The sequence below is a fragment of the Anomalospiza imberbis genome, chromosome 35, assembly GCF_031753505.1.
Source record: "Anomalospiza imberbis isolate Cuckoo-Finch-1a 21T00152 chromosome 35, ASM3175350v1, whole genome shotgun sequence".
NCBI lineage: Eukaryota > Metazoa > Chordata > Aves > Passeriformes > Viduidae > Anomalospiza > Anomalospiza imberbis.
In genome coordinates, this window is record NC_089715.1 from 856,865 (window position 1) to 877,069 (window position 20,205).

The following is a 20,205-nucleotide window of genomic DNA, read 5'->3' on the forward strand; positions in this document are numbered from 1 at the left end:
CCGCTCCCTGGAGAGCGGCTGGAAGCGACTGCGCCCGTCCCGCCCGTGCGGCAGCGGCCGCGCCCCGGGGAGCTGCTGGGAGCCGCGGGGCGGGCGCCTGCGGCCCTCCCGCCCCGCCGCCGGCCGCTGCCTGTTGGCCGCGCTCCGGCGCCTGATGCGGAGCAGGAGGTCGGGGCGGTCGCGGCGAAAGCAGGGGTTGCCGTAGTGGAGCCAAGCCCCGGCGTCGCCCGGCGCAGCTGAGCCAACCCGGCCCGGCACCCTGCGGAAGCCGTAGCGGTAGAGCTGGCGCACGAAGCTGCGGAACTGCGTGGCCCTGAAGGTGTGCGGGGCCGGGCCCTGGGCGTCGCCCGGGCTGAGCAGCTCCCGCTCGAAGAGGGAGCGGTGGATGAGCAGCCCCCGGGCCCGGCTGTCCCAGCGCACGGAGCGGACGCGGGGGCTGTTCGCCAGGCGCCACAGCTTGGCGGGGAAGGCGCTGGCTCTGAGCCCGGCGGGCAGCGGCAGCTCCGCCATGGCGCCGCTCGCCGGCTGTCGCCACAACGGCCCCGGCGCAACGGCCGTGAGGGGATACCATAGGGACAGAGCCAACGCGGGGATTTGGAGCCTGGGGGTGCTGGCACCAAAGTCCTGCTCTTGAGAGGGGTGCAGGGACACAGGGGCTGTCAGAGGACAATGAGAGACAGGGGACATGAGGCCATAATGGGCCAAGCAAGATCCTGCCCAGCGTGGCAGCAAAGACATTTCCTCCCCGTGGCCTTGGCACTCCAGGGCACCCCAAAAAGGGCCGAGGAGTCCTGTGTGTAACCAGGAGGGATGACTGACATCACTGTGGGTCCCGGCATTCCCCAGTCCCTTGCTGGCCATTCAGTGCACACTGGGGTCGCTGGGCATGTGTGGAACATGGGAATGGGGTGCACAAAATTAAAGGGGGACCCCAAAGTGGAAGGAGTGGAAGCCAAAATCGCTGGGTGGAGACCCCCAAAACGGAGGTGTGAGATCCCAAAATGGAGGGAGGAACCCACAAAATTGGGGCAACGCCCCAAAAACCCACATGAAGCTGTTCTCTCCCTCCATTGTTTACCAACAAGAGTTCCATCTACCAACTCTAATTTCAGCAAATAATTCCAAGTCTTTTAGCTGAAACTCATTCTGAGCAAACTTTGTAGAAGTGATCACAGAATCACAGAATGTTCTGTGTTGGAAGGGATCCACCGAGTCCAATTCTGAAGGGAATGGCTTGCTGGCAGGGTCAGCACCAAAGACACCCCCACCAGCTTAAGGAAGAAGTGTCATTGACTGTAGGGCAAAGCAGCACAGAAGTACAAAAGGATAAGCTAAGCAATGCACCTGATTATTCTAGAAAAGATTGTCTGTAGGGATTCAGAAAGATACATCACCAGTTACCCTAATACTTGACCATTGTCCCGACACACACGTCAGCTGGGGATGCCCTGTCACACCAAGGGATTGGAGAAGCACTCCCAGTAACTGGGAATTCCTATGTGGTTCACCCACCCTCAAGCGAGGCCGCCAACTTTGCTGTGAGAGGGCCCAGATTTTATACTGTTGAATAAACAAGCTACCACAACTTCTAGTGCGGGAACATCTGGTTTCATCCTCCTCTTGGCCAGGGCTCAGGGAGGAACTAAGGGAGTTTGCTTTGAGCCTACACCTTCAAACAAAGCCAGATAGAGATGTGATAAATGAATATGATTTGTGCCAATAATTGTAACTATATCGATATTTTAGAAAATATTTGTTAAAAAGTAATAGAGGAAAGTGATATGTAATTAGCATCACAAAACAGCTGTTTGCAGATGCTCATAAGATCCAGGATGGAGTACTGAGATATTTTAGCACAAACAGCCATGGGAAGGACAAAGCTGGGAAAAACTCCAAGAGTGGAATTGACATTGAGACAAATGAAAATCCAGGCATCTTCTTCTTAGGCAAGATTGGCCTTGAAGACAATTAAGCTGCCCATATGGCCCTGGGCACATGGCTGGTGCCCCACAGGACATGGGTGCCACCCACGGTGGGGCACAAGGGGAAGGCTGAGGAAGCAGAGCCCAGAGACTGTGTGGGGGAAATAACAATTTATTTATTTTACTAAAAAGGAGTTGAAGAGCCGTGCTAGTTCTACTGCAGGGGGGCCTCTTGCAGGGGTGGGGAGAGTTCGAGGCCCTTCTCTTTAGGGACCACCGGGGCCACCCAGGCAAGCAGTGCCTGCCTTGGGTGGGACCAGAGGGTCTGAGGCTGGTGCCTCTGACTGATGGATCAGAGGGACCTGCCTCATCCTGGGGCTGGTCCTGCTCTGGGGACACCGGCACAACTGGGGGATGGCTTTGACCCCTGCTGGGGGTGGCCTCCGTTGTGGCAGCTTCCTCTTCTTCCTCTGTGGGCACTTGAGGGCTGCTGGGTAGAGTCCAAGAGCTGGGTCTGGGGCTGCTAGGGCTGGAGGAGTTGGGGTTGTTTGGGCTGGAGAAGCTGGGGGAACTGTGGCTGTTGGGTCTGGAGAGGCTGGGGGAGCTGGAGAAGATGGAACTGGAGCTGCTGGAGCAGCTGCTGGCTGCTGGGCTGTCATCCTCATCTGCGGCAGCGTGGAAGTGCAGCAGACTCTGGGCCCCTGAGCTGCAGTGTCTCACAGTGATGTCGATGGTGCCCTGGACCAGTGGCATTGTGTGTTCCTCCAGGAAGCCCTGCAGACTCTGGATCATGTCCTCCTGGTCTGGCCCACACACACAGAGAACATACAGGATGGCACTCTGTGCTCCTTGCCATCCACCACTGCTCCCTTTGGATGGCCTCCATCCTCTGGTTCAGCCAAGTCTGCACAGAGTCCAGAAGTTCCCGTCGTCGACGGAAAAGTCCTGCCCAGACCTTGGGCAGGACACCACTGACAGCTCTGGCTGGTGTCTCCTGAGGAGAACAGGGATGGGCCAGCACAGGGCCATGGGGGCTGATCTCGTCCTGGCCGCCGGGAGCTCGCTCTGATGAGCTCGTGGCTGCTGGCAGCTGCTCAGGGGCTGTGATGACAATCTCTAGAGAGTCACCGGCATCATCAGAAAACCTGACAGTCTCTATTGCTCCTCTGCACAGTGAGCATGATGGATTTGTCTGGTCCCACCGCAGGATGCAGCTCCGGCAGAACTGGTGGCCACAGGGCAGAGTAGAAGCCACGTCATCCCAGGTGTCCTGGCAGATGGCACAGTTGCCATCTGTCTCTGTGGCCATATTTGGCTGCTGCAGCATGTTGGGGAGGGCTGAGGATCAGGAGCTGCTCTCTGTTGCCAGTGTCACACCCTGCAGGAGAGGGGAGGAAGGAGAAGGACACCCTCCCACCTCCCTAAAGCCCTGTCACCTGCCCATGTCTGACCAGGGGACGTTTCCTGTCAGTGCTGCAGGTACGCTCTGCCCCAGCCAGGCAGGGCTGGGGAAACCCTGCTGGTTGCTCTGGGACTGGCACTGGGACCTGCCAAGAACAGGCACCACTCAGCACCAGAGAAACCTGGCTTGACCCTCCACACCTCGCAGTCAGGCTCGGTAGGAGTTCAGGCCAGAGCCAGACTGGCACCGGCTCTGCCCACGTCTGTATTTAAGCAGCGAGGGGGGACATGTCACAATCCTGCGCTCGGTGATGTCACCCTCCATCAGGAGGCCATGTCCATGCCAGTGCATGTTGATAGGAGAAAGAAGAAAACTTCTGCACTTCCATATTGCTCTGCCTTGGCCACCTGTGTCATGTGTCCATGTCCGTGCCTCATCCCTGCTCCTGACACCTTGCCAAGGTTTTCTGTGAGGAGCGGAGTGGTGGGAGCTGCCAGCATGAACGGCCTGTGGCTGGATGATGTCTCCTTCTGTCACTGCCTTTCTGTGGCAGTGCTGGGATTTGGAGAACCTGGGTGCTGGTGGCCAGCCCGGGGTGAGAGTGTCCCCCCACCCCGTGGGACAGGGTTGTGTCCCTGCTTCAGGGAGAAGCAGGAAGGAATGTTTTGCTCCAGCCCCATCCACTCCCGCTGGCACTTGCCCGCAATGCCGGCTCCCTCTCCACTTGCCAAGTTTCTGTGTTTCTGGAGTTCAGGGCCTTTGTGCTCCTTTCCAGAGCCTCAGGAAGGACCTGGAGTTGCTGTCCCAGCAGAGTAGGGTACAAGGGCCAGAGCAGCAGTTTAAAGTCCTTGCTTGCTATACCATTGTAACTTTCTCTACTTTCAGACTTTGCAGCTGCAGCCAGCTCTAAGTTTCTCTGCTCTTTCTGCTTCTAAGGCCTGCTTTCCAAGCTTTGTGAAAATCATCTTACCTTTACTATTTCCCACATTCACTGAGCAGGATCTCAGGTCGAACACCCCCTCAAGGCCAAGCCTTTGCCATCCCATCAGTGCTTGGATTATTTATTTACACGCTCAGGGTGCGAGCACGAGCCTCTGTATCGGGACTGAGTTCCCTCCTCCGCCTGCCAGCACCTCGCTTAGGGGACGAGAATTGATAAATGTGAAAGAATGACAGATAAAAGTTATTATGAAGATAATAACTTCAGCTCCTTCAGCTCCTGGTGCTCAGCTGCTCGTGCTGAACCGGACGACTCGGGGAGAAGAACACAGTCCATCCAATTCCTTCTGGGACATGGAGAGGGGGAGGCTGTGGAAACAGGAGCAGTGTTTGGTGTGGCCTCCTCTCTGCCCTGCATGCCTTTCAGTGCTTTGAACCAGTCAAGAGCTTTCTCAAGAGTGCAATGGAGCAGCTGTTCCTACTCCCGGGTCTGGCTCTCTCCAGTCTCTGACCTTGCCTGCTTTTGTCCCTCTTGCTGTGCCCTCTGCTCCTCCAGGGCTCAGTGGCTGCTGCCCAGGACTGTGGGACTGGCACAGATCCCATGGTCAAGACCCTCCTTTCTCTGCCCTTGGAGCTGCCTGGGCACAGCAGCCTTTTCCATCTGGAAGCTCCCCATGGACAGGGAGTCCCCAGCTCCGTTCCTTGCACAAGCTCCAGGAGCCCAGGGCTGCCATCTCAAGTCCCTGCTGGCCCTGGGGGCTCCCAGGTGGGCACAAGTGGGGCAGCAGAGCCAGCAGGGAGCCTGCGAGTCTCTTCCAGCCCTGTCTGCTCAGAGTTTGGGCCTTGGAGCCTCAGGTGGCCAAAGGCAGCTGCTGCTGGTCCCTCTGTGTGCCCGTGTCCAGCAGTGCTGCTCCATCCGTCTGTGCCCAGCCACGGGGAAAAGCCTCAGCCCTGCAGGGCCAGGAGCTGCCGGGCTCTGCCTGAGCAGCTCAGCCAGAGGGAAGGGAGCTGCTCCCCACGGGAACCAGGAGCCAAGGGCTGGAGCACCTTGTTCTGGGGCAGAGCCCAAATTCTGTGAGGGAGTAACAGAGTTATTCACGTGCACTGGTGTGTCAGCTCTGCAGGTGCTGTGCCTGCAAACACATGGCTCGAGATGTGCAAAAGAATTCTGCAACTCTTGGCTGGAGCAGGATGTCAGCAGTGCTGAACTCCAGCTTAGACCAAAGCAAACACTTGACACCTCTGCTCATATCTGCTAGATTTTTTACATCAGGGTATCCAGAGAAAAGTAAACAGAGGAGTAAATATTTTCATTGTTTATCAGAAATGTATCTCATTTTGCTGAACATTTCTTTTTCAGAATGTGTTATCTTCTTAAAAAGAAAAAGAAAAAAGAAAAAAAACCCGAGAAAAATATTAAAGAGAAAAAAAAAGAAACAAATGTGTAGTGAAATCTTCTTGAACTTTGGATTAAGAGATAACTGATCTTTTTAAAAGGAGAACTCATTTAATTTGTGCATGTTCTGATGCCTGGATCCATCTTACGGACTGACATCAGCATCCATTTTAAAGACTTTGGGTTTTGTTTCCAATATTAAGATTTTTTTTTTAATTGGAGTTGAAGCAATAGGAGGATGAGAGATGGATTGTGCAAAACTGTTTCTTGAGGGCAAAAATATTGCAGTTTGAAACCTGGACCTAAAGTATTGAAAATGAAACTTACAAATCCCAGTGCATTGTGTGACAGCAGCTTTTCCTATAGGATGTGCAGCATCACAAAGACTTCATCACTGGGGTTGGGAGGGCTTGGAGCTTTGTCCTGTGCCACTCTGGGATGTCATGAACCAGGACTTCACCTGCCACCAGCCCAGGTCACCCTCTGCCACCGCAGCTCCTTGGGCCTTGTGTCCCCAAAGCAGACACAAAGTGTTTCTGCTGCTCCCCCTTTGCACAAACCCACAGAGAGCTGGGATTTTTCCAAGGCTCGTGTCTCCATTGGGCCATATTCCCAAAGAACCAGCAGCACATCCTGATGAATACGGCGAGTTACGTGGATGGTTGTCAGCTCCACTTCCTGCCTAGAAATCCTGAAACTGCTTCTAAATGCTGCTCCTTCAGCTCCTGGACACCTTCTCACACAGAGCTGGGAAAAAAATCCCCTGGCCACCGGCTAAAAGGTGAGTTATGCCCAAGTTAGAGCTCTGTGGGAAATCTCTGTCCCTCCCTGATGTTTTAATGTATCTGTACATGGGGGTGTGCATGGATGCGTCTTGTATACAAAGGAAGGAGCGTGCAAGCAACAGGACTGACACTTTCAGGGCCCATGCTATTCCATACCCATGGGCACAGAGACACTATGGAAACCCTGGCACAGACAGAGCCTTCTGTCCATGGGTACAGAGACATCCAAGAGCCCCTGGCACACACAGAGCCTTCTGTCCATGGGTACAGAGACATCCAAGAGCCCCTGGCACACACAGAGCCTTCTGTCCATGGATACAGACATCCAAGAGCCCCTGGCACACACAGAGCCTCCTGTCCATGGGTACAGAGACATCCAAGAGCCCCTGGCACACACAGAGCCTTCTGTCCATGGGTACAGAGACATCCAAGAGCCCCTGGCACACACACAGGCCTGGCACACACAGGCCTGGCAGCACAGGTGGCTTTCCCCACAGGCTGCAGGAGATGAGAACACAACATTTGCCAACACTGACTGCAAGCCACAGCTCTGGGTGCTCCCTGTGAACCTCAGCTCTGGGACCACTGTCTGTCCCAAGCTCCAGGGACTGCAGTGGGAGCCTGGCTGGGCTCTGCCCTGGGGCCATCCTGCAGGGACAGCTGCAAACAGGGAGCATTCCCTTGCCACAAACAGCCAAGCCAGGGCTGCAGGGCAGCTGCTCCAGCCCAGACTGCACTGCTGAGTGCTGTGCTCTGGGGCTGGGGCTCCCCGCACAGGGGACTGGACTGGTGTGCCAGAGGAGACAGAGAAGCTGCAGCTTCAGCCTAACTGAGGTGGGTGCGTGGGCTGGGAAGAGTGGGGAGGCTCAAGGGGATTCACAGAGCTCATCCTGCTGCAAGGACGAGGAAAAGGGAGTGGGAACTGAGCAGTGAGGAGAGCTGAGGGCTGGAGAGCAGCTCTGAATGACACTAAAATCCCACTGGACCTCTGAGACATTGCTGCTCCTCAGCCAGTGACAGGATGAGTCCCTAAGCCTGGGGCGCAGCCTTCCTCGTGGTGAGGGGCATCAAGGAAGGCAACAGTGTGATGGAGACTGCCATGGACTGGGAACTCACTGGGGGAAAAGAGGGAGCAGTTGGGAAGTAAAAGGCAGGTGGAGGAGAGAACTGTTCAGAGAAAGATTGAGCTACAGCTTGAGCAGGCTGCAAAATGTCATTTGGGGTCATCCCAGATTGATTTCATTTCAGAAGCTATTGAACAAGTTTATTTTGGGGTGGTGTCATGTTTTCCCTTGGAGGTGTACACTCTGCACACTTGAGCTGTGTTGCTGAAATGCTCCAGCAGGTCTGTGCTGCAGGTCACCCATTTCTTCTTTGGCTGATTGCAGCCCGGTGCTGAGCTCCAGCAGAGCCCTGGCAGAGCCCAGAGCAGCCTCAGCACCCGCAGAGCCCGGCTGCAAGGAGAGAAACCAGAAAGCGCCCGTCAGCTGAAGGCTCCTGTCCCCTTGTCCCAGCCGCCCGCGGTGCCCAGGCCATGCTGGCCGTGCCCAGAGCTGTGCCCAGAGCTGCCCATCCCTGCTGCCTTTGGGAGCAGAGCAGGAGGGCAGGACATGTGCCCAGCCTGCAGCCGGCCACGGCACATCCAGCCCTCAGCAGCTGCCCAGAGCAGGATGCTCCTGTGCTCGCTGCCATCTCCCCAAAGCTCTGATCCCACCATGCCAAGCAGACGGGACCCACCTGGCGCCATCCCCCGCTGGAAGAAAAGCTGGTCCCAAACGATGTCCTCAGCCTTCTCCAAGGGCACGGCCCATCCACGCCACAGCTGCTCCCAAGCACTTCCCCATCCAGACTGGACCCCAGCTAGAATGCTTCCTCTAGAAAAACACACAACAAATTATTGAAAATAGATTACAGACAAAAAGGGGAACAAGAAAAAAGGTCAAAAATCATATTACTGTCAGGGACTTGAGGAAGGCCCAACCCCTGCATGCCAGGGAAAAACCCACCCACAGGTGAGGGAAGCCCAGGCTCTCTCCCTTCCTCCCTGCACTGCCCCCCAAAATAATGGTGACCCCAAAGCAAACAGGGGCAGTGGAGCAGCCCAAGCCCTTCCTTGCCTGCAGAGCAAAGCAGCCCCTGCACAGGTTCTGGAGTCCCACCTCTGCTCCCACCATGGGGGTTTGTTTGTGTCGGGCTGGCTGCCCCAGCCCCAGCCCCAGCCCGGGGCACGGTGGGTGCTGGGGGCTGTTGGCAGGGCCAGGAGCCCACTCCCATTTCATCACCACCCCAGCCCATCCCCCCAGCCCTGCCAAAAGCAGCCTGGCAGCCGACTGAAGGATCAGCTGCATCCGCCCCAGCAAAGGGGGAACCTTTGGTTCCTGGCCAGGCTGTGCAATGCCCAAATCTGGGAGCATCCCCCTGCGTGTGGACTCACCTGCAAATTTCCTGTGGAGCCTGGCTTTGGAGAAGGTGCCAGAATCGAAGTCCATCATCCTCAGCTGCCGGTGGCCAGGTGGAGGAAGAGGTTGTCATCCTTGATGTCGTCCTCGCTGTCCCCAGCAGCAGCAGCCCCACCTGGTACAGCTCCTCCAGGGGCTCCTTCTCCTTCCCTGGGGGTGAGCCCAGGCTGTCTGGGTTCTGCCCAGGGCCCCAGCTGTCAGGGAACCAGACAAGCAAACCAGCTCAGATGGTGGCCACCAGTGCTGGGCAGAGCAGCTCAGCTCCAGCACAAGGGCTGCGTGTTCCCATCTGATGACCCCTGGGCAGTGACACAGGCAGGACAAAATGTCTGGGTTCCTTTGCTTCTGATTGCCAAGGCATGTGTGGAGCTGCAACTTACCAGGGCCTTGCATCAAAGTGTGCCTGTGGCTCTCTCCCTTCTTCTAGGGCCGATCAATATCCTGCAGCCAGGGATCACATAACAGCTCTTCTAACGAGGGCCTGTCCGAGTGCAGCATGGATAAACACCGCCTGATCACATCTTGACACTCTGGGCAGAGAAACCAGAACCCGCCGGTCAGCTGGAGAAGGCTCCTGTTGGCTTTGCCCCACTATTCCCATGCCCAGGCCATGCTGGATGTGCTCAGAGCTGGGCCTAAACTTCCCCATCAATTCCCTGTTTTGGAGGAGAGCAGGAGAGCAGGACATGTGCCACCTCCTCAGCAGCTGCCAGAGCGGGATGCTCACGAGCTGCTGCTGTCTCCCAGCACTGGCATTGCCCCCGTGGCCAGAGATGAGGATCCACCTTGAGAGAGCCGTTGTGGCAGCGAGAGCTGATGGTCCCAGCTGATGTTCTGGCTCCTCCTGAAAGGGTGCTCCCCGCAGACCATCTGGTGCAGCAGGATGCCCAGGGACCAGATGGTAGCTGGCTTGCCGTAGTAAAATCGAAAGTGGGTCCATTCTGGGGGCCTGTATGACCGTGTTCCTGTGGAATACAGATGGGGTTCATCAGGGGGATGCTTCTGCTCCCAGAGCCTGGCCCCAGCATCCCTGGGCGTGTGGGGGCTTCCCCAGTGGCACACGGGGTGACCGCTGCCCTCTCGCCAGCACCTGGGACTTGTGTACAGACTCGGGGTTGGAAAAGAAGGCACTGGGGTTGGAAGAGGGCAGCAGAAGTCCTGGCAAGGCCCGACCATGAGGAGGAAAAACCCACCCAGTGCTTGGGAAAACCATGCCTTCATCCTCCCTGCCTGCACTGCCCAAAAAACATCATGAATCCAAAACAAACCAGGTGAGTGGAGCAGTCCAAGCCCTTTGTCACCTGCACACCAAACCGGCTGGGACACAGGTTACGGCCCCCCTCTCTGCTACCCCCACCCACCCGTGTTTTTGTTGGGCCCTAGCCCCAGCCCCAGCCCCAGTCTTGGGCAGAGTGGTGGGCAAAGGCTGCCAGCAGGGCTGGAAGCTGGCTCCCCACCCAGCCCTGCTCAAATGCAACTCAGCTGAAATCTCAGTGCCATGAAGGGCAGCAAAAGGGAGAATCTCCGCTGCCACACCCAGCTTGGGCTGTGAGATGTTGGACCATGAGATGCCAGGACCGAGAGCACACCCCTGCATGGGCTCACCTGCAAAGCGAGTGTAGGCTGTGTCTTGCAGGTAGGTGCCACAGCCAAAGTCGATCAATTTGGCCTGCCCAGTGGCCAGGTCAACCAGGATGTTCCCTGGTTTGATGTCCCTGTGCAGGACCCCGCAGCTGGTGCAGTGCTGCACGGCCTCCAGCACCTGGCGGAACAGATCCCGCGCCACCTCCTCGGACAGGAACCCCCGTGCCCGAATGAAATGGTGCAGGTCCTGAGAGCACTCTGGGCGTTCCAGCACGATCAAGATGTCGTTGGGGAGCTCAAGCCACTCCAGCAGCTGGACGACACCGGGGAAGCCAGTGGAGACCTTGTCCAGCAGCACGATCTCCAGGGGTGCGCTGGTGCCGTCGGGCTGCGGGAGGAGCACGATGCCATCAGTGGGGCTGATGCCATGCCGGGGGTCAGGAACTCCTCACCCAGCCCGGGATGCTCTTCGCCCTGCGCTGGCCCCACGCCCACTCTCCCTCGAGGTGTCCTGGTGGCTCCCACCCTGCCGGGCCTCGGCTCATCCCCGCCCGGCACGGCCCGGCTTCTGCCGCTGGCCCCGCTCACTCACCAGCTCGCCCCAGTGCCGGACGCGGTTCCTTGGCACCCTTTTGATGGCCACCTGCAAGCCAAGAGCAGCAGCAGGCTGAGCTCACCACCCACCCTGCGCAGCCCCAGCTCCATCGCCATCCTCCTCCCCCTTCTCCTCCTCCCCCTCCTCCTCCGCCCGCCGCCGGCCCCGCCGCTCACCGGGACGCCGTCCGAGAGCCGCGTGGCCGCGAAGACGCTGCCGAAGCCGCCGCTGCCCAGCAGCGAACCCAGCCGGTACCGCTCCTGCAGGGCCTCCTGCGCCTTCCCTGCGGGCGGGACGCGGCTGTCAGCGCTCGGCCCGGGGCCAGGAGCGGCCCCCGAGCGCCCCCCGACCGCCCCGGGCCGGCCCTCCCCAGGCGTTCGCTCCCGGCAACGGGACAGCGGCGGCTCGGGGGCGGCGGCCGCGCTGCCGAGCGGCGGAGCTCGGGCCGGGGAAGCCGCAGCGGAGGCGGCGGCAGCGGCCGCGCCGCGTGTGTCCTCCGCGGGGCCCGGGAGGAGCCGGGGCCGGGGCCAGGCTCGGGCCAGGCGGAGCCAGAGGGAGGCGATGCCGCTCCAGCCCCAGGCACCGATGGCCGCCCAGAAGCGCCACCGCCAGCACGGCCAGAGCCGGGCGGAGGCGAGACCCCGGCGGGACGGCCGGGGGCGGGGATGGGGCAGCCCCGCCCGGAGCCGGGGGCGGGCCGGGGGCATGGCCCGGCCGGGAATGGGGAGAGAGAGAGACTGGGAGAGGAGGGAACAGCGGGAAAGGGAGAGCGGGAGACGGTGCAGGACGGCGGGACAGGGAGAGGAGTAACAAGAGGGAATCAACAAAATCGCTGCTTTCGCTGCTTTGGCTGCTGCCGCCGCTGCTGCTGCTGCTGCTGCTGCTGCTGCTGCTGCTGCTGCTGCAACTGAAGCTCCGGGGCCGTTTGTCCCCGTGTCCGTTTGTCCGTTGCCCGCTCGGCCCTGCGCCCAGCCCCCCGCTCCCCGGGGGCAGCCCCTGAGCCTGAACACGGGAACTTTGCCGTGTTCAGCCCAGATCCAGAGTCTGGACTCCTGCACAGCGGCACAGAAATCCTCTTGGTCGCTGCTGTGCATTGTCCCTGCTGAGGGTCAAACACTATTGGAGCACATTCCCTCAATGTAGAATTTGTGCCTGACCCAAGCACTGCACTTAGTCTCCAGCACTGCTTTCCAAATAAACCAGGGGAAGGCAAACTGTGTGTAGCTTATGGTATTTTACAGTGTCTCAAACTTGCCATGTCATGGATCTTAGAGGTGAGATCCAGTTGGATTAATGGGATGGAGAAGCAGTGCAAGATGGAAAAGGGGAGCATAAAAATAAACAGAGGAAAACATCTTGGATTGTTTCTTTCTATTTTCATTTCATTTCCTAAAAGCTCATTCAGTTTTCCCAGAATCTTCTCCACAGTCCTGTTTGCTCTTTCCAAGAACCTTTCCTGGAGAACGAGGTGCAGCTCCTGTCACAAGATGTGCCACCAGCTGCAGCTTCTCTTGGCTTTCCAAACCGTGAGTGCAGCACGACTCTTACAGCAAAGCAGGACAAATATTTGAAAAACTTGACAGCTTGTTCTTTCTTTTCCTTGTGGGCTGGGCAGTTGTGCCATTGGTAAGGTTTTCATTGTTACTCTTCTGCCCTAAGAAACCATGACGGGGTACTGGGAATTGTCAGGGAATGCAAGCCTGACTGAATGCAGAGAAAGAATCTGCAGAGCCTGCAGCCAGAAATGGAGAGCTGTGGGATAATCTTTCCAACATCCCCATGGGCATCTTGAAAGTGATGTAGAAGATGAAAATGGGCTGACAGAGGGAGTTTGTTTCTGTGTTCACTTTAGATGCTTCTACATCTCATGAACTGATATAATTCAAGAGTTCCATCAGTTCATGACAAGCACCAGAACAAGCTGGACCTCTCAGGAGATGACTGAAAGAATCTGAAAAGGAGCAATGCAGGCAATGACGTGGTGATCTTTGTCTGTAAGAATGGTCATTTTTTCCTAATAATTTTCAGTCCATTCCCTCCACTTTTGTCCTTCCTAACAAGGCTATTTTAATCCCAGATTCCCCATGAAATGGGAACCCGGAGCTTGTGGAAGTGCCTGAAAAATGCCCTGCTTCTCTGCAGGGACACTGAGGCTGAAACAGGAACCGGAGCCCTCTCTGGGGAAGCCTCCTCCGAGCTGGAATGTGTGCCATGCTGGGAGAGGAGCAGGAGGGGGAGAACGCTGGGCGCTGTGAGGCAGGAGCAGGAGGTTTGGGCCGCAGGACATTCCGTCTGCGCCGCTGCCCCGCAATGGGCGGCCGTGCCCGGGGCTCTGGGCCTGGCCCCGCGTGCGCTGAGCTCCCAACACTGCGGGAGCTCCCCGGGCTGGGCTCAGGTTCCCACTGGGACTGGGCAGCAGGCTGGGCTCCACCGGGATTAGCAGCAGCTGGGAATACCTCTGGGCATCTCCATTTTCTGCTGCTGCTAGGAAGAAACAATGAAGTGTGTCGAGAAGTTCTGGTTTCTCTTTCTCCTGGTGGAATTTTCATTGTATTTGACACTCCAGAGGCAATTTCTGTGATGGCCTCTGTCAGCTGATTCTAGTTCAGCAGCAGCAGCAGCAGCAACAGAGCTGTGTTTGAGCACTGCAGATGTGGCCTGTGTGGCTTTAATTCTCCGTGACTTAGTGCTCAGGGACTTGAGAGCATTTCACGATCTGCTAATCATGATGCCTGTGACAAAAAGTCTGAGTGTCAATGAGGAGCTGTGCTCTCAGTGGCTTTAAATGAACTAAAGGATCTCCCAGGAAAGTTTTCACCAGAAATCCTCCTTTTGTTCGCTCCTCTGAAGCTGCAGCAGCAATGTCTGTGTGCAGAGATGGGGGCAGATCAGGACTGGCACAGAAGCCCTGATCCTGCTGGCCACACCATTCCTGATCCAGGCCAGGAACCATTGGCCTTCTTGGCCACCTGGGCACACTGCTGGCTCATGTCCAGCCTGCTGTCCATCAGTCCCTGCAGGTCCCTTTCTGCCTGGCTGCTGTCCAGCCACTCTGTCCCCAGCCTGTAGTGCTGCAGGGGTTGTTGTGGCCAAAGTGCAGGACCCGGCACTTGGACTTGTTAAACCTCACCTTGTTGGATTTGGTTCCTGGATCCAGCCTGTCCAGGTCCCTCTGCAGAGCCCTCCTATCCTCCAGCACATCCACACCCACACCCACCGTGGTGTCATCTGCAAATTTGCTGATGCTGGACTCAATCCCCTCATGCAGATCATCCATGCAGGCATTGAAATCCACGCTGGCTGGCTCTGATCCCTCAGCCATCCTGTGGGTGCCCTGTGATGGCACTCAGGGTGATCTGTTCAAGAACCTTGCCGGGCACCGAGGTCAGGCTGACAGGCCTGGAGTTCCCCAGATCCTTCTCCCAGCCCTTTTTGGGGATGGGCTCACACTGGCACCTCCAGTGCTCTGGGACCTCCCTGCTGAGCCAGGACTGATGGTAAATGATGGAGAGCAGCTTGGGGAGCTCATCCACCAGCTCCCTCATCCCCCTAGGATGGATCCCATCTGATCCCATACACCTGTGAGCATCTGAGTGGCCCAACAGGTCCCCAGCTGCTTCCTCCTGGATTCCAGAGGCCTGTTCTGCTCCCTGTGCCCATCTACCAGCTCAGGAGAACTCTTGTCCTGAGGACATCCTGTCCTAATATTGAAAATTGATACAAACAAGGTGTTAAGTAGCTTGGACTTTTCCTTATCTTTAGTTCCTATATTCTCCACTGCATCCAATAAAGAGTAGGGGTTCAACTTATTCCACATTTTGCCATTAATTTATTCATAGACACATTTTTATTGTTTTTCACAGAAGTGGCCAGGTTAATCTCTAATTGAGGTTACACCTCTTTCTTTTTTTTTTTTTTACTGCATGACCTGACAACATCCTTAAACACTTGCTAAGTTGCCTGACCTTCTGTCCAAAGTTAATGCACCCTCTTTTTTCCCTTAAGTTCACACAAAAGCTCCACGGGCAGCCAGGGCAGTCATTTTCCTCACCAGTTCATCTTTGGCCACACTGGGACAGGCTGCTCCTTCCCCCTTAAGATTACTTTCTTGAAATGTGTGCATCCTCCCTGGACCCCTTGGTTTTTAAGGGTAATTTCCCATTAAAAATCAGAACCTGATTCGGTACTCCCCAAATCTCCATCCTAAATAGGCCAATGTCTGCCCTTCCTAATTCCAGTGTGGAAGTTTTGTTGCTGCCCCTCCTTCTTTCACAGATCATTGAAAACTTGATTATTTCATGGTCACTGTGCCCCAGGCAGCCTCCGACCCCCACATCTGCCACCAGCCCTTCTCTGTTTGTGAGCAGCAGGGGACAGAGCTTTCCTTGGGAGAGGGAGTGTTATCAAAAATTCGGTAAAACAGAAATCTCCTTCACACCAATGCAGCATTAAGAAGCAGCAGTCTTTATTCAGCCGGGTGCATGGGGGATAGCTCCTCCCAAAGCCGAGCATGCTGAGTGCAGGAAAGTTTCTGTTCATATTCTGTATTTTGCACACATATTCACTGATTGTCCTGGACTAAACACACGTCTGATAATCATTTCCCCAGAATCATTAACATATTTCCCCTCCCCTTTACCCATGCTCTCTTCTGTCCTGGGGGTCTCTCTGGTGGTCCCTGGTGGTCGTGGACCCCAATGTTCCCATGGGCCTGGCTGAGCTGGCAGGACACTGAGGCTGGTGAACTTCCAGTTCCCCTTCTGAGACAATGGGCATTGTGTGGTTTCCATAGGCCTGGGGTTTTGGAAAACAAGCTCCAGGTGTCAGCTCGCCTGGTGGAGACAATTTATCATCTGGTAACATGAGGTCACAGAGTGGGCAATGACATCACAGACTGGGTTATGTGAAGTTATCAAGCAGCTCCAGCATCATAGATTGCCTCTGTGACATCACAGAGCCAGCTGTGACATCACAGGACATAGGTCTGACATCACAGAGCAGACTATGACATCACAGAGTTGGCTGTGACATCAGAGACCAGCTGTGTGACATTAGAGAATGGGCTGTGACATCACAGAGCAGGCTGTGACATCACAGAGGGGCTGTGTGACATCCCAGGAGGGCTGTGTGAGGTCACTGGGTTGGTCACTCCGCCCCAGCTCCCCCTCACAGTTTCTCCCAACAAGTCCAATGCTGTTCATGCCCAGTGGGGTCCCTGTCTCCCGGTATCCCCCCGGTCCACCTGGAGTCTCAGCCTCCACCAAAGGATGTTCCACAGGATCCACCCCAGAGCCTGACATGGGGAAAAGGGGCCAGGGCTGTGTGACCAGGACATCAAGGACGTGGATTATCCAGGTCCCTGTGGCTTGGGACAGGTTCCCTAGGGCAGGAAAGATGTCTGGCAGCTGGAGCAGGGTTAGGGAAGGGCCTCCAAGGTGGGGCTGGAGCCCTTGGGCTGTGAGCAGAGGCTGATGGAGCTGGACTTGTCCAGCCCGGAGCAGGGAAGGCTGAGGGGCTCCTCATCCCAGCCTGGCAGTGCCAGCGAGGAGGGGATGGAGAACACAGAGCCAGGCTCTTCACCGGGGGCCTGGTGGGAGACAGAAGCCAGTGGGTGGAAGGGGAAAGAAGGGAGATCAGCCAGGCCAGGAGAGATGAAATGAGTCAGGCTGGTTTCAGCATTTCCTCAACACCAAAAGCAGCCAGACCTCCCTTCTCCATCCACCACTGATAACTTTTCAAATCTGGAACTGTTTGATCTGTTTTTCCCGCACTCCAGGACGAACATCTTCATCCAAGAACTTAATTGTGTTTATATCTATCACACAACCACGTTTGTGTAAAATCAATTTTAGTATGGAAATCACTTGTGGATGGTGGACTCATGGGACACTGCTGGGATGTTGCACATAGCTAATGGAACAGCGTGATTGTTATTAAATTGTGTCCTATTCAACTAATTGAGCTTTCACCACTCAGCATCTCTTTATGCATGATCTAACAACATCCTGTTGGCCATGAAGAGAAACGTTCTGTGCCTCTGAGTCTCACCAGGTCCTGACCCCCAAAGGACACAAACCTGATGAGTTGTGGTTCCCACTCCAGTGGTGGCGCTTGGACCTCCCTCCATCCCTAGAGCAGAGCTCCCTTGTCCCAGAAAGTCCCTGGCAATGCAGGGATGAAGGAAACAGGACAGGCTGTGGGGATCAGGGGCAGGGCACGGCCAGGGATTTGGGGTGGTTGTGAGCCCAGGGCAGGACCCGGCCCTTGGCCTTGGTGAACCTCATCCAATTGTCCTGGGCCCATGGCTCCAGCCTGTCCAGATCCCTCTGCAGAGCTTCCTGCCCTCCAGCACAGCCACACTCCCACCCAGCTTGGGCTCACCTGGGAACTGACTGAGGGTGCCCTCGATGGCCTCGTCCAGATCAGCAATAAAGAGATTTCAGTGACCTGGCCCCAGTCCTGAGCCCTGGGGACACCCCTGGGTGTGACTCCATTCCTCAGCTGCTCTGAGTGCCAGGGGTTGGATGAGGGAAATGGTGGGGAGGGGTTGGGGACAAAGTGTGATTGATTGTCAGCCATGAAGGGTCTTGATTTTCACATCTTTTCAGACTCCATTAGGAGGTGCTGGGGATCAATATCAATCCGACATTGTTGATATCAATCTATAAACAGGATAAACTGGAAAAGAAAACAGGACAAAACAGTTCTCTCTGCATAGTTTTCAAAGCAGTATATTCACTTTAAATACACTACTGAAATCTGTCTAATTAACCAGAGAAGAATTGAAAACATCAATTATTCCCATAGGCTGTTCTTGTTTGGAAGTTTTAAACAAATCTTTATGAGCCTTTCTCACTGAATTCCTAAAAGGAAGAGCTCAAGAAAGAAGAGGCCTCTGGAGAAGTAAAATTCATCAGCAGCCTCCAAGTGGCTGAAGCTCCATCCCCATCAGAGCAGCAATGACCAGCAATGGGCACAGCTTTGTGGCTGCCCCAGCTCTGGGATGGGCCCTGGGCCTGGAGCAGGAGCAGCTCTGGAGGGCCCCAAGGCCAGGCTCTTGTGCTGGCCTGGGCAGATGGGATGGCAGCAGGGGCTGCAGAGCTCTCAGCACCTCAGCCCGAGGGGAGCAGGGCACCCAGGGAGCCTCCTTTGGCCTTGGCCAAGCCCCTTCCCCCATGGCTGGGGCTGAGTCCTGGCTGAGCTGCAGCTGCTGCTGTGCCCTGGCCAGGGGCTGAGGCCGTGGGGCCAGTGGCCAGAGCAGCCTGGGCTGAGCAGAGCTGTGGGGCCAAAGCCGGCTGGGCTGTGCTGGGGAGAGGCCCTTGGTGCTGCACAGAGCTCAGGGCAGCTGGCAGAGCTTGCAGGGAGCTGGGCTGGGCTCAGAGAGCCTGGCACAGAAACCATCAGTGTCCATCCCAGCCTGGCTGAGCGTGCAGGGCAGGACTCAGCCCAGGCCTTGTGGGGCAGGGCCAGCGCCTGTGCAAGGCATGGAAAACAGGCAAGTGCCCGAGAGAGGAGGCTGCTCTGTGCCCTTGGGGGCATGGACACAGCAGGAACACTCAGGAGCCCAAAGAGCCTCCATGGCTGTGCTGGAGACCAAGGCTGGAGCAGGGAAATGCAGGGCTGCTGCGCCATGGGGAGGGCATTGAATTCCAGCACACACCTCAGCTCTCTGATGGTCCCGGCACCATGCCGGGCCCTGTTTCAGGCTGGAGCAGAGCAGATGTTGATGGCACAGGAGCCCTGCGGGGCTGGCAGGGACCTGCAGCTTGCAAGGTGCTCTGCTCTCCCTCAGCTCCTCTCTGAGAGATCCAATCCCAGCTCGGCACCTCAGGGCACAAGTGGCACTGCCTGGTCATGGGCACACAGCTGATGTCTGCCTGGAAAGGGGCACAGGTTTTAATACTTGTACATTTCATATTATACAAGCAGATTTTTATTATCTGCGTCACTTCAGTACTTTTAAGATACAGCAATTTTCTGATGTACTGATGGCAGAAGGAGAAGAAATACTGATCTTCCCGTCTCCTTGAGTCACCAATATTCTGTTTATTCTTTCCTCTCCCTCTTCCTTCAGGTGTTTCCAGTTCTCCTGTTGAAATGGCCATGTCTAAGGACATCTCTGCACTAGACCAGGTGGATCTATGTACTTCCCGTTGCACCCAGATTTCCCCCTCTAGATGCTTTCTGGTTATTCAAATGTCTCTCAGTTGAGAGGTTCCACACTTTGCACATCAGGGAGTGGCCCAATCTTTCTGACGTTCAAATAAGTATTAAATACATCTTAATATTTTTAAATCTATAATAGAATTACCTTTTCTTGTGTCTTTGTCTAAAACTGTTCTGGTACACAAATCCCTTGGGGATGGGGGACATGTCAGATGCTGCTGGGACATCACAGAGAGCTGAGGGAAGAGCTGTGATGGTTATTAAACTGTTAAAATGTTTAACTTGTGTTTGTTGGCCAGAAACCTTTCTGTGCCTCTGAGTGTCACCATCCCTGAGCCCAAAGGACACAGACCTGATGAGTTGTGGTTCCCACTGCAGGGGCACTTGGACCTTGGCTCTGCACAGGAGAGCTCTTCATCCACTTTCCCTCTTTTCATCCCTCGGCACATGGAGGGAGCTCCTGACGTCAGCCTGTGACTCGTGTGTGCCAAGAGCAAATCTGGGCAGAATCGGGGCAGGGAGGGTTTGGGGGGCCTTGGGATCTGTGCTGGGCACAGAAGGTGTTTTCCATTGCTCTGAGACTGTCTGCTGTGCAAAGTGGATTTAATATCCAGCAAAGGAATGACTTTTGCATTTGATGGAGCTGTGCCTTCCCTTGGGTTTGTTGGCTGACAAGAAATGAACATCCCTCTGTGTCTCGGGCAGCTCCTCCAAGGAAAGCAGGGGGGAGTTGGAGCCAAGGAGCTGAAGCCTGCAGGTGCAGCCTGGGCTGGAGGGAGCTCAGATTTGCACAAGGCTGCTCTGAGTGCCAGGGCTTGGATGGGGGAGATGGTGGGGTGAGGGTAGGGACAGAGTCTGATTGATTGTCAGCCATGAAGGGTCTTGATTTTCATATCTGTTCCAACTGCATGAGGAGGTACTTGGATTCAGTGTCAATTGGAGAGTGCACATATCAAT

General features: G+C 56.0%; 1 long non-coding RNA gene and 2 pseudogenes across 1 annotated transcript in view; 1 reads left to right on the plus strand and 2 right to left on the minus strand.

Moving 5' to 3' along the window:
• Nucleotides 1–20,205, minus strand: part of LOC137464036 (zinc finger protein 208-like) — a 1,110,012-nt pseudogene that overhangs the window by 661,500 nt on the left and 428,307 nt on the right.
• Nucleotides 1–20,205, plus strand: part of LOC137464035 (zinc finger protein 850-like) — a 1,110,255-nt pseudogene that overhangs the window by 653,081 nt on the left and 436,969 nt on the right.
• Nucleotides 12,448–20,205, minus strand: part of LOC137464047 (uncharacterized) — a 137,977-nt gene continuing 130,219 nt past the window's right edge. The window contains exon 2 of the long non-coding RNA XR_010994054.1: nucleotides 12,448–13,033. This is a non-coding gene — a long non-coding RNA (uncharacterized lncRNA). The remainder of the gene's footprint in view (nucleotides 13,034–20,205) is intronic.